The 14,816-nt window shown below is 46.0% G+C and overlaps 1 protein-coding gene across 1 annotated transcript in view; it reads left to right on the plus strand.

The window, feature by feature from the left end:
* LOC310859477 (E3 ubiquitin/ISG15 ligase TRIM25-like) overlaps positions 1–14,816 on the plus strand; it is a 289,970-nt gene that overhangs the window by 90,607 nt on the left and 184,547 nt on the right. The gene's annotated exons all lie outside the window — the stretch shown is intronic.

A 14,816-nucleotide genomic window follows, 5' to 3' on the forward strand; every position in this document is an offset into this window, starting at 1 on the left:
AGGAAGGACAGACAGAGGTGGGTGGGGGAGGGAGGGTGGGATGGTGCGATGGGTGGGTGGGCGAGGGGACATAGAGAGAACGTTGAGTGGCCTCATGTCCACATCGTTGGGTCGTCACTCCTCCCCGTAACAATCATGTGTGTGGGGAACGTTTCCCCCCCCCCCCCCCCCCCCCCCCGCTTTGTTTCACTTAAACTTTCCTCCTTTTGCTTAAGTTTCATTTGCCTATTTTTATTCCTTTGTTCGTCCATCCGTTTCTCTCTCTCTACCTGAAAGGAACGGGGAGAGAGACGGCTGGACAGAGAGGACGAGGGAAAAGAGGGCGGGTCGACGGTCATGATGATGATGATGTCGTCTGCCCCTGCTCTCCTCTCCTCTCACCTTTTCTTTTTTTTTTTAGACTCCTCGTGTCAAAGTTTATTTGTGTTTACATCGCTTGAGGCCCTTTTTTTTCCTTCTATTTGGAGTCACACACATTCCCTTGGGGGGATGGGATGGGATGAGGGTGGGGGTAAGTTCGGGGGGGTTTTAACATTTTGTGGAAAACGGGTTTTTGCCCCCCCCCCCCCCCCCCAAAAAAGTCCGATAACACTGTCGTTTTGATATTGAATGTATGCGTGCTGAAGTGTCTGGACCGCAGCGTATGAGAGTCAACAGACGTCAGATTGTATGGAGTGGGTTTTACCAAGACGCTGGAAGTCATTCAGTCAGCCCCGTCGAAGGCTGTCGTCGTCGCGGGGGAGCAGAGAGAGGGGGGGTCGAGGAAAGGGTTGGAATTATGTAATATTGATGTATAATAAATGATGTATATTTGCACGGTTTCTAAATCGCCACTCCCCATTTTTTGTACCCCATCAGGGTGGCAACCAACTAGGTGACCCACCACTGTTTTTTGATGGTAAAACTGGCCATCGGAGTGGATGTATCAGCCACTGTGATTTAGATGTTGAAAATAGATTGTTCCCTGCCCTGCTGAGCGCCTTTTTTTTCATTTATATCCCCTTCCCCCTCCCCCCAAACACATTTGAGTCTTTCAAAAAGGACAGTATGTGTTCTTTGTATGCTTCTCCCCCCCCATGAGTTTGTTTTGTTGTGTGTTTGATTTGCCACGGCTTCCGCGTGAGAGGGACTGTTACCAATGATTGTCAGAGGTAGCAAGGGATGTGTGGTGTTTGCTGATAAATGCACTGTTATCATTATATGCGGTATGAGTACAATCGAATCACGCTTCGTTTCAGAAAGAGAAGAGCGGCGAAATAGGTTGTTGGAAATGAGAGGGAAAAAAAGACAGTGCTGAAATCCAATTGATATCCATCACCCTTTTTTTATAACCTGAAGGAGTTACAAAATTCCAAATATGTTTCTGCCTGTTAGTTTGGCATTACAAAAAAAACATTAACGTTTTTTTGCTGCGCACATGTGTGCATTTATATCCCTGAGAATATATATTCTTTGCCATATCCAGGAGAAGCAGAAGCACCGTCAAAAGGATCTGTATGTTGGATGTGTGCTTGCCTGGCATGGATAAAGGTGCTTAATTCACCTGTTGGTGCAAGGCATGGATCACAGCAGTGCATGTGTTCGTATCTGTGTGTGGATGGAGGGTCTAATGGCTTGCGTGTACAAGTCATCACGTGTGCTGCGGCAGAAAAAGAGAATGGGGAGAGCTAGGCCAGGCGATGTATTATTGTCACAGACACACACACACACACGCTTGGCCAGATTATTCATCCGTCAACGTATACACGCAGTCAGGCACACACACACACACGCAAGCACAAGCAGACTAAATGTGCAGCAAATGGGGCCACACTACAGTAACCAGGCCGTGACGAGCCTTGGCGAAGTGCTCGGTCTATATCGAAGGCATGCCTTTCAGAAAGGGGACCAGAACATATTACAAATGGATATTGTATCAGTCGTGCAGTCAGTGGAGTGATTTTGTCTCACCCTAAATGGCTGGAGTGTGAACACCCCCGTGACACCACCGCCTTCCCACAATGCAGCTGAAAACACTGTGAACTAACGAGTCGTTGCAGAGGGGCCTTCGATGTCTGTTTGGTGCTTATGTGCTTATGTGTGGGTGGATGCTATGGGAAGCCATGCACAAGGGATACATCTAGAGAGAGACATTTTGTGGTTCTGTCCCCCCCCCCCCCCCCCCCCTAATTAATGCGACTAAACAAAGACCCGCCGTCTTAATATATGACTGTTACAAACGGCTGTGATGGGCATACGTTGTTTTAAAAAATGGCCAAAGTCCAGCTGAGAAACTTGAACTCTGACGACAAGTCTGGAAATTTGTACTAGAATAGTTTTTGTTTACGTCGTCCAGCATGTGTGAGGGCGGGGCTGTGACGAGAGGTTCAAGCATGATTCATGCTTAGTTCTATGATGGCGTCGCATGCTAGACATAACCAGATCTACAAGCTCACAACACGCCGCGTCCGCGACACGCTGTGAGCTGATAGATCGGCTCACAGCGATCATTTGTGGCCCAGATTAAATAGCCTTGCAATGCCGAAAAAAAGCACACACATTATGGTCTTAAAAATGAATACATTATTTACCGAAAGATCTAAATATTTTAAATGATGAGTAGAAATCTACCCTTTATTACACAGACACAAGAATGATACAAAATATATATACAAGCATAGAATTAAAAAAAAGAAGTAAATCCAATAAAGTCTAAATTTAATAAAATGGATGAACTCAAAGAAAACCAGCCATTTCCTGACTCCATATCTATAGCTTAACTCCTGATCCATGATGCTCTGAACCAAAAGAGGCCAGAGTATAGCAGCTCACCCCTGCCCCAATAAAGTGTGTGTGTGTGTGTGTGTGTGTGTGTGTGTGTGTGTGTGTGTGTGTGTGTGTGTGTGTGTGTGTGTGTGTGTGTGTGTGTGTGTGTGTCTGCTCAGTGTCACTGTAGGTTTATTGATGCTTGGATTGCCAGATGCCTGTGTGTTTAGGACAGAATGTCACACACATGTGTTTGCACACACACTCACACACACACACACACACACACACACACACACACACACACACACAGGTGATTGTGGGGGGGGGGGGCAGTCACAGTCATAAACCCCTCTCTGGATCTCTTAAGCTAAACACAGGAGCAAGCATAGCACAGATGTGGAATTATTGTTTGGAACTCTCCCCGGCAATTAACCAAAAGAGAAAGCCATCAAGATGTTTTCTAGACGATTATCTGAGTTTTTTTTTAGCTTGTTCTTTTCTCTATTATTTCTTTTTTAACACCAGTGTTATTAAAATTGTTGCCTTATTGGGGTCATGGTTTCAAGAGAAGGCAAATTTGTTTACGTAAATGCATTTTTTTTCCTCCTTTTTTCTTTACACGTGTATTTATATATCAAGGCTTTTTTGGGGGGGGCTTTTATTAATTATATCAAAAGGGTCAAAGAGTGCTGATCCAGAAAGCACCTACAGTATAGATTAGGCAGACTAGAGAATGTGTTTCTCTCCTTAGTTGACCCCCCCTCCTTCCTCACACACACCCTGCGTCGGCTTAGCTCACACTTTTTAATTTCACGAACCTCCAGTTTGGTATTCATTTAGAGACCACCGACCAACCATAGCCGGGGGGGACCCCCTCTGGAATCCCCTCAAAGACCCCTGGGGTTGTCCCCGGACCCCCACTTTGAGAACCCGGCTGGCTTTAGCTGCCCATATGTGGTACAACAACGGTTCGTCACTGAGGGGAGAGAGAGAGAGAGAGAGAGAGAGAGAGAGAGAGAAGGACGCAGTAGAGCGAGGGAGAGAGTGGAAGAGGGAGAGGCGAAGCAAGGAGGAGAAATTTGCACATATTGTTGAAATGTTTGTTTTTTTACGCGTTGTTTAAAAACTGCCGCCTTAAAAGAGAAAAGAGCTTAGAGTCTGCCTGAACGAGAGAGAGAGAGAGAGAGAGAGAGGGGACAGTTACAGTCTCCTCGGGGAGGAGGGGAGAACAAGCGAGAGAGAGAGAGAGAGCTAGGGAAGGAGGGAGGGAGGAGGGGTAGGGGTGTGGACGGGATGCTTGGATGATTCGGTGTGAATGCATGCATGCATGCGTGCTGGTGTGTCTCTGCTTCATTGGTGTGTGTGTGTGGGTGGGTGTGTGTGTATGTGCAGGCATATATAAACGTGCACATGTGTGCGTGTGGTATGTATAATGCCCCCCCCACCACCACCCTCCGATGTTCCCTCCATTGCCATTTATGGAGTCATGCGTGTTAGTGTTTGCTTCCTCACATGAAGAGCTTTTGATGGGAGCACAAGAGGGAGAGAGAGACTGTGTGTGTGTGTGTGTGTGTGTGTGTGTGTGTGTGTAATGCGCATGTCTATGCCAGGCTGACTCTGCGTCTGGATGTATGTGCTGTATACGTGTGTGTGTCTGGCTTCAACAAGCCAACTGCGCATGCCTGTCGCTGTGTGTGGGTGTTTCAGTGTTCATCTCTGCACAGCTAGTGTGTGTGTGTGTGTGTGTGTGTGTGTGTGTGTGTGTGTGTGTGTGTGTGTGTGTGTGTGTGTGTGTGTGTGTGTGTGTGTGTGTGTGTGTGTGTGTGTGTGTGTGTGTGTGTGTGTGTGTGTGTGTGTGTGTGTGTGTGTGTGTGTGTGTGTGTGTGTGTGTGTGTGCGTGTGTTTACGTGTGAGTGTATGCGCATGTGCATGCGACATGCATGTGTGTGTGTATTTCAATCAGTGTGCGTATGAGTGGGTGGTATGTGGGTGGATGTTTGTTTGTTTTGTCTGCCTCTGAGAGAGAGAGAGAGAGAGAGAGAGACGTACCACACACACACGCTTGCGTGCGCACGCACACACAGTCATCTGCAGAGTCACATATCCATTGTATGCAGCCCCGTACATCTGTGGCATATCAAAACTGCATGCATATGCGCTTTCAATCGACAGCCATATTGCGTAGTTAAACCACGGCGGGGCTATAGAGAGTGCTACCATTTTAGTAGCATATACGCAAACATGGCACACATGCACGTACTGTACACGTACTGTACACGCACTGTACATGTGTGCCTGTACATTTATACCGCAGAATCGAGCGATCACGAGTCAGTTACAGAGCATTAAAAAGTGCTTCAATCATTTCTTCTTCCTCGCATGTCGTCCACAAATGTTTAAGGCGAGCACAACGCGTGTATACTGTGGCAACCATCACGCTCCAAAGACCCCTTGAATGGGACACGGGAAGAATGGAAATCTCTTCCCCCTGCATGTCTCTCTTGTTTCACTCTGTCTAACCCCCCCCCCATTTTTCATTCTCCTCACTTTAACCACTCTAAAGCCCTATTTTATAAATTGGATATTCGGGGGGGGGGAAGCCGGTCGACAAGCTCGATGGCCACGTGTCGCGATGATGACGGGCTATTTTAGGAACACTTTGGAATACTTCCACCTATAATGACGTGCCCAGAATAAGGACACCAGGGTGAAAGTACTTTAAATATAAAACTATTTATCTTTCTCACTTCTGTGTGTGTGTGTGTGGGTGGGTGGGGGTCTCTCTATCACACACACACACAGAGCTTGCTGGCTGAGAGGTAGACAGTGTCCAGACAGTCATCATCACGCAGTCACGCCTTCACTAAACAAACCCCATCAAAATGCCATTCGATCTCATTGTTAGGCAGCCTCGCTGTTTTGGGCGGGTATTGACTCCTCCGTTTTTCCTTTAGGTCCCAAATCTCTGCGGAGCGTCTGCCCCATTCCCCGACCTTGTGAAAGTGAAGTCCTGGGTGTGTGTGTGTGTGTGTGTGTGTGTGTGTGTGGGTGAGAGTGTTATTGTGCGCCTACATTTTGGTGTGTGTTTATGACAGTGTGGTTACTGTGCTAAACAACAGATGGTGTGTGTGTGTTAGTATGTCAGTATGCAACCATGCATGCATGCATATCACAACGCACATCTGTGATTGTGCCTCATGAGAATGCGTGTGTGTGTGTGTGTGTGTGTGTGTGTGTGTGTGTGTGTGTGTGTGTGTGTGTGTGTGTGTGTGTGTGTGTGTGTGTGTGTGTGTGTGTGTGTGTGTGTGTGTGTGTGTGTGTGTGTGTGTGTGTGTGTGTGTGTGTGTGTGTGTGAGAGAGGGGGAAAGCGATGGATTGCGTGCAGTCCACACCCCAGGGAGACGATGCTCTGCCAGTGTGTTCTGCACCTTTTTTAAATAATCAGATACAGACGATCATAGATGAGGATAATAATGCTGATTGATGATTATGATTGATTATGATAACGTTCCAATCTAACTATTTCTATACCACCCCCAACCCGGGCCTGCTGCCGCTGATTGATCAGAAATCGTAACTGTCCGCCAATCACAACTTGAATGTGGATGGAGGCTGTTTTCTTGAACCAACTTTAAAAAAATCTAATTATATTCTCTTTTTATTTATATATATGAAATTGTAATTCTATGCTAGGACTTTGGTGTGTGGGGTGGTGGGGGTTAACGATGGAGGGAAGGAGAGGAGACGGGAGGGGGAGGGGGCTGTTCTCCTCTCCTCTCCTTTCCAAAGAGGAGAGACCTGCTTGTTAAGAATCTCCCAGGACAGATGAGGCATTGCGGCACTGTTGTCACATGAGCGAAGCCGCAATCCAGACAAAGAGGCAGAGAGGAGGAGGCAGCGTGGGGGGGGAGAAAATAAATGACAGGACAGGCGGGGACCTCTCCCTGGACCTCTGCCATCCAGATAAATATGAGGCTTGTTTGTTTATGTAAGCTTGCCGAGGAAGGAGGTATCGACTGGAGGGAGTTTTGTAGCCATGCTATAGAATCCTCACATGCTTCTTCTTCATTTGGCTTCCCAAAACCGCTCTGTTGATTTCTTTAAATAACAAAGCCGACTGACATGTTTATCGCTTTATAGCCGAAAAAAAGATTAGAGTCCAGAAACGGTACGCTTGTTTCAGACTTGAAAGGTTACGTCCCCACTCCCCAGTCTAGCTTTTCTGCTCTAGGCCTGTTCTCCCCGGGTGCATTCGTTGGCTGGATAAGTGTTGGAACGCTGGAGGCTACTCTGCCAAACAACAAACCATTCTTTAACCACTTTAGTTAGCCCTACAGACGGTATCATCGCATGACAAATTTGCGAAAATACAAACTCACAATTTTTTGGCATCACGGCACGGCATCACGGCACATTGTGAGCTTAGCTTGTAGTTCTGTTATTCTTTTACTATTTTAGGAAAACTTGTGAAACGTTTCTGAAATTGTTGATAGTGTTTAAGACCTCTTCCCCATCTTTTTTCCTCTCTTTTAAATTGTGAGTGACGGTAAAGACCAGAAAAGCACAGTGCTACTGAACTGTGAGAGAGGATGTGCAACAATTTGAGTATGTAAGTTTTATGACTTAAGGCTGTGGGAGGATTGGGAGAGTCAGAGAAGGAGTTTTTATTTTTATTTTTTTTAAACGATACGAGCTAGACGATGCTTCTAGTAAGAGCTTTGTAGACATTTCAGAAAACGCATATCTACAGACTTTGTTTTTGTTACTTAATCATGTCCTTTTTTTCTGTTGCTGGTGGGCTTTTGTTTTATTTTGTATTATTTTTTTCTACAATTGAACTAATGTACTGTAGTTGTTGAAAGTTATTTTTTAAAAGAGATGCTACTAATAATTCAACATGTTTAACATTAAGAGTTGCCAAGTTATGTATAAAAAAAGAAAAAAGGACCAAAAAAAAGAGAAAAACAAACGTAGAAGAAACCAGAAAATGGAGAAACCAGGAGCTGTAAACTAGTTTAGAGAAAGAGAAAGAGAACCACATATTTTTGCATTGTGATTGTGTATGGATGAAGGTGCTGGGGGATGGGGTGGGGGAGCAGTTCTGTTGCTGGACCAGAGTGTGGATTACTGTACTGTTAAGGTGTGTGTGTGGGGGGGGGGGGGGGACTCAGACAGATGACATGGAATGTCCAGGCAAGAGGAAGAACACTGTCAGGCTCACTTCATTTAAGGCTATATTATTATTATATGCCTGAATGTCTGTCCAAAACATTCTTACCAGGCAAAGTGTGACTGTACGAGTGTACGCTGTCTTGTGAAGACTTTTTTTTTTTTTACCTAGGCTTTTACTCATCATCTTCCATTGGAAATCAACACAAAGAGTTAGAAGTTTACTTGACCTGGCTTTTTCCACGCCAGCTTTTCCATACAGAATAAGCTACTGGAGGGTTTGACTGCATGGGTCACTGATGTGACTGGTGGGTCGCCATCTGGTGGCGAAATTAAGCTACTGCAGCTTGTGCAAGAGGAGGGCGGCGGGCGCACCCACTCTGCAGCTGCAGTAACTGCACATGGCCAACAGAGGGCACAAAAAGACCAAGAAGAAGCAGTGATCTCAGACGGTCTAAAGATTGTAAATTCTGAGTCCTGATCACTGTATTCATCCAAGCACCTTAGGATCAGGCCGAAAGAGGGCACTGCTCCTGATTTTACCCATCTGACACGAGACTAAATAATCCATACATTGCCAGCAGCAAAGGCTGGCATCTAAACGCCAAATAAAAGCCTGTCAGTTGATTGAAAATACTGACTGAAACTTCCTAAACTAAAGAGAGGGCACTGCAGTGGTTCTGTGCTTTGCCTCTTCCATCCATCCGTCTGTCTGTCTGCCGGTCTCGCTGTCGACCACCGTTTCGGCGGCCATTCCCACAGGCAGGGGAAGTGACAACGAGGGAGGGTGGAATAATCTTTCTAAACGAAACAAAAAGCACCTTTGGGTGAGTGCTCGCGCCAGTCCCACGCTGAGACGCCACGAGCCAGAGCCTCTGCACCTTTCTGAGCACACTCCCTGGGTCACTTCCTGTCTGCGGATTTTTTTTGGACGCCCGGTGTCAACAGTGGGATTGAGGGGGGGGGGGGGGGGGGGGGGGGGGGGTCTTGGGGAACGGAGTTCAAAATGTGAGGGTTCTTTTTTGTAGTTTTAATTATTTTTGTTTGTTTTTGTTTTTAATATTTTTTTGTACTATTCCTCTTTTATTTTGTGTTTTTATTTGCTCACACACTTTGGCATTTGAAAAAAAGAAAAAAAAGTTATTTTATTGTAAACTGTTGATGTGCCCCTCCCCCTTTCCCCCCCCAGGCAGGAACTGGGAGTGGAGACTGTACAAACACTTCTGCATGGGGAGGTTGGTCTTAAGGTGGGGGAGGGGAGGGAGGGGGGTAAAGGGAAGGATAAGTCCGTTCAAACGGGGTTCCCGAGACAGGCAACCCTTTTTGATACAAAAAGCATGTTCAGTTCCACACGTGATTTGACGTGATCTGTTACCGTAGAACCGCAATTCTCAACCTGTAGGCGTGGGCTTCCAAATAATTGGCAAAACAATAAGACTTTATTAATAACATAATGAAAGAAAAGAGTTTCTTTAAAACCTTTTGTTTTCATAGTGATACCAAGTCGGAAAACAATTGAATGATTAATCATTTAAATGAACATTCCCTGAAAAATGCACACACACAACACTTTTTATAGATTTTCCAAATGGGGCCCTGCTGATTCAGAAAAGGTTGGGAACCGGTGGTTGCTCGGTTGACTCACGTATTGAAGAGAATATCGTTAGCTGTGTGCTGAACAAAGTCAAGTCCAGATAGTCAAAAGTCTGGAGAGATCAAAACCGATTTCAATGGTTGAAAATGAACAGGAACCCTGTTGAAAAATGAGGATGGATATCAGCGATTAACATCCATGTATTTAAAGTAGTCCATAGTGTTGATTTAACGCTTGAGAATGTAAAAAAAAAGGGTCGTGTTTTAATGTTTTTTTACACTCTTTGTATTAAATGAACACTGAGGATTTTACAGTGTACTCGAGAACAGAGGATGCAAGCTGAGAGGTGGGATGTGTGTAATATTCACAGTCACCTGGAGAAAGCGTGTCTTATCTTTATCGTATATAAGCTATCACTCTGCATCAGCTCAGCTTTCCTCTCCTCTCTAGTCTTATCTCAGACAACCCCAACCCCCCCCTCCACCTTGCCCTCCTCCGTCACCTTGCCGGGGTCATCGTTGACTTCTGCGCTGCGGCCTAAACTTTTAACTCCACGTGTTTTTATTTTTTATTTCCCCGCGCTCCGGTATTGTGTGCGTTCTGTGCATGCCACTGAAAGGCAAGCAAGCCTTGTACGTAGTCTTTCTATCCAGAAACATTTACTTCTAGTACTCCTCAGTCCTCAGCTCTTTTCAAAGGGCCCCACGCACCAGAGACAAAACAAAAAAACACACACACACACACACTCTTACTTACACCACATTAACATGAACACACGCAAAACCTCTGAGATAAACGCACACTAGGGCTGACTGGCGCCCACTCACTCGCCCCCCTGTGGCCGGCGCTTGCACCCCGGTGTGTGTGTCACTGATGCAGTTTCGGAAACGTTACCAGTTACCTCGGGAGCTGTCAGCCATAGCAGACCCTAACCCCACGCATACCTGCTGTCGTCGGTGGCTAGTTTGGTTTAAGAAGGGCTTTTAGGCTGGTGTGGCTGATGTTTTTTAAGCAGGTACCATTTTTTCTTCAGGAACAAAAAATGGACGAGCTCAGCAGAGTTTCGCTCCAAACAGTGTATGTATACTGCAGGGTATTTAGCAAAAAGGACGGAAGACGAGAGTCAATGTCAAAGACACTTTTACCTCAGAAATCATATAAGGAGGGGCGGGGCTTACATATTTACCATAGCAACCGTGAATGACTATACTTTATTTTTTTCTCTCTCTCTTGTCTCTGGTGTCGTAGGGTAAAAAGATACTCTGCAGAACAATTGTTTCCCCCCCCCACTATAAATATATAAATATATAAACTGTACATTATTACATAGAAGCACTATCGAAGTTTGATTGTTAGATGTGCACTCGCAGCATGAGGTATTATTCTTATGATTATTATTCTTCATATCCCAGAAAAACGGAAAGAATTTAAAAAAAAGAACAGAAACACAGCTTTTGGAAAGAATCCCCCCCCCCTCCCCCTCCACCCGCCCCAATGCAGTAGTGTCTACTGATGTCAAAGAAACTATCCACCCCTCCCAAACCCTGCTGTGTTTCCCCCTTGACCCCCCCACCAACCACTTGAACCCCAGCATGCCTATTCTGGGGGGAACGTTCGCCCAAAATAGCTGATCTCAGAAGCTCTAGATGTGTTTGAGCATGTAGATCGGTTATTTTCTGCCGAAGACATTTGGTGTGGACGGAAAAAAGCGGGGCAGAGTGCAGTTGTAAAACTCAGGGCGGTTTCTCTGAGACTAGAGGGTTCAAGTGGTTGACCCCCCAGCCCCCCCTCCCTCCCGGTCCCTCCACACATCCCTGCCCATGTACATGCCAGTGTTCCCCCATGTGTTCCAAGTGCCAATAACTTTGTGAAATCCTAACTGTGACCCGGTAATAAAGATAATTGCACATTAACTACTGTAAAGAAAAACAAAAGAAAACAGACTGAAAAAAAAAATCTGAATATCTTAATAAAAGGTTTGTAACAAAAAACAACTGTTTTTGTGACCGTTTCATTCTGTTTCTGTCTTTCCTGAGTGTAAATTGAGAGGGATTTATTTGTCATCGTACAGGTGCAAAGCAGCAAGTGTTGGTGAACCATGTTCCACAGAGACTGTTCTTTTTTTCCCCATTTTTATTGAGAAACAAAGACAAAGCCAACAAACGGGAAAGAAAAGAAACGGGCATTACAAAAAGGGAAAAAAACAAAGCAAGAGACAAAAAGGAAATGAAAGAAGAAAGGTTGCTTTTCCCACTTTTTATAGAACTTATCCTCTTGTAGTTCAAGTATGAATGTAATTTTTCAAGATTCAAGACTTTATTGCCATGTCAACAGAGTTGATTGAAATTTGTTTCAGTGCACTAAAAACAGACATACAAAAAGACACATTCATTTCACATCACATAATCAGACAGAACAAGATACAAAAGTACAAACGTCATATGAGGGGGACCGATAAATAAGAAGAATGCAAAACGTTACAATTCATGTTGAATAAATAAATAGCAATTTCATCACAGTTCATCGTTTTACAAAGCAGCTTCACGCTGTAAAGTGTGAGTGAAAAGAGGGTCAGCATTCAGGAGGCGAACAGCCTCGGGATAAGTGCTGTTCTTAAAGAGGGAGGTATTGCACTTTAGAGACCGGAGTCTCTTACCTGAGTGCAGGGCTGCGAAAAGAGAGCAGGCCGGGTAGGAGGGGTCGGCAATCACCTTCTGCATCCTGTGCTTGGTGCGTATGGTGTAGAATGTAGATAGAGGAGACGGATGGAAGGTCGAGGCCAATGATTTTTGACGCTGTGCGTACTGCGTACCACCCTTTCCAGTTGTTTCCTCTCTAAGACGGTGGTGTTTCCATACCACACTGAGACTGAGAAGACGAGGACACTCTCCACAGTGGCTCTGTAGAAGTGAACCAACCCCAGAATGGGGTTGCTAGGTGTAAGTATGTAGGACTATAGTAGCATGCCAAAGTTTGTGCTATTATTGGGCGTTTAAGTTAAATAACTCAAACTACAAAACATTTCAAAGTAAAAAGTTCCAGCATGTGTCTCCAGAGTCCACAGTAAGCTGAATAATAAAAATCACACCAGTGTGAACCGAGTGGTGCAACTCCCGTCTATTGGTTCTCTGTATCATTCCAATTTGTATCGTCCAATTTCTTCTCTGTATCGTTCCAATTGCACCACTCTGGTGCCCCCTACTGGTATAAATAAGTAACATACTTATACATACAGGTACACACACACACACACACACACAGGTACATGGACATTGCATGCTGGATGTAGGAGTGGTTGCACCACTCAAAAGTGTGAATGGAGTTTCTAGGTGAAAGTGATTTTTTTATCTGCCATTGAGCCCCATGTTAAAAGTCTCAAATTTGAAAGCACTATATTTCTAAAACTATGACACCTTTCAAAGATTCCTTTTCAGGCAGGCTAGAATGGGGTTGGTAGGTTTAAGTATGTAGGACTAGTAGCATGCCAACGTTTGTGCTATTGCCATAGAGAATGCATTGGGCGTTTAAGTTAAATAACACAGAAACTATAAAACATTTCAAAGTAAAAAAGTTCCAGCATGTGTCTCCACAGTAAGCTGAATAATAAAAAAGTGTGAATGGAGTTTCTAGGTAAAAGTGATTTTTGACGTGCCAATGTCTGCCATTGAGCCCCATTGTAAATTTGAAAGCACTATATTTCTAAAACTATGAAACATTTCAAATATTCCTTTTCAGGCAAACATGTCCACCGTAAGATGAACCTAAGTAGGCTAGAATGGGGTTGCTAGGTGTAAGAATGTAGGCTTCTACGTATGTTGTTAGCAAAACATCATCATGGGTGTTGCGGAGGATGAGAAACAGTTTCTCATCCTCCGCAACACCCATTCTCATACACCGCTATACTTTTAAGTATGTTGCGGTAGAGAACGTCATCATTTTGGACCATGTTTTGTTTCATGAAACACAGGAAATTATGTTGTAATCCAAAGTGCAGTGGACTCTGCATGGCAGGGGCGTCCTCCTCCCTGAGCCAAGCTTGCGCCTGACCGCATACCTGTTGTGTAGGATTGATGTTGGTAATCGAAGCACCGATGAGAGACACTGTGGGTTTTCAGATGAGCAGTGACATCGTTTGGGTCATCAGGTGGGCAGGCCCTCCTTCTTGGGTGTTTCGCTGACTGGCCCACGACACCTCCAGAGGGTTCAGCAGTGAATCCCAGCGTCCCAGGTTCACTCCCTACTAGATGTCACAGACTCATCTGAAGGCCCATGTGGGGTCCTTTTTCTTCATCCACAGCCACTGACTCCCCTTTTCAGCAGCCCTGGAGAGGTCCTTGACCGCCTGCCGGTGGGCCTTCCCTCGTACTCCCATCTCCCTGAGTAGCCTAGATGTTGAGGTAGCTACGAACCCTCTGCAACCTACTTCCACTGGGCAGACCTTCGCTTTCCAGCCTTGTTGTTGAGCATCTGCTGCGAGATCGGCGTACCTCAGCATCTTCCGCTCGTAGGCCTCCTCCACTGCACCCTCCCAGGGCACAGTGAGTTCGATGATGAAGACGAGCTTGAGCGAGGCTGACCACAGAACCAGGTCTGGTCGCAGGTTGGTGGATGCGATCTCAGCTGGGAAGCAGAGTTTTGTGTCCAGGTCTGCCAGCATCTTCCAGTCCCGTGCTCTGCCAAGCTGGTTTTGCGGTGGTGCTGCTTGCTTTACCCTTGCCCTCCCGAACAAATGGTGTTGGCTGCCAACGGGATGACGGGGGAGGAAGGGAGTTCACGCTTGTCCGGCGACTTTCCAGCACTGCTGCAAGACACTTTAGCACCTGGTTGTGCCGCCAGGTGTAACGACCTTGGGTGAGGCTGGTCTTGCATCCCACTAAGATGTGCTTCAGTGTTGCTAGACTTGGACATAGAGGGCACGTGGGGTCTTCACCATACCACTGGCTTAGGTTGGCAGGAGAAGGTAAGACGTCGTAGGCAGCCCTGATGGTGAAGCTCGCCCTGAATGCCTCCATCTCCCACAGATCTTTCCAGGAGATCTTCCTCTTCTCCACTCCTTCCCATGCCATCCACTGCCCTTGCTTTACCTGCGCAACAGCCTTTGCGCGCCTTCCTGCTTCCTCTTCCTGACGTACCTCTGGACCAGCAGCTTACGTCTCTGAGATGGGTTGGCCTTGCTCCAGGCCGGTGTACTGGCCTCAAGGCCGAGACCACTCCTCCCCTCTTGTACTCGGCCCACGATGTCCCTGTGTCTAAGTGCTGCCTTTGCCTGCTCAGTTGCGACCAATGGGGTCCACTTCCTCCCAGT

Source organism: Protomyctophum parallelum (assembly GCF_964188405.1).
Source record: "Protomyctophum parallelum genome assembly, chromosome: 5".
Lineage (NCBI taxonomy): Eukaryota > Metazoa > Chordata > Actinopteri > Myctophiformes > Myctophidae > Protomyctophum > Protomyctophum parallelum.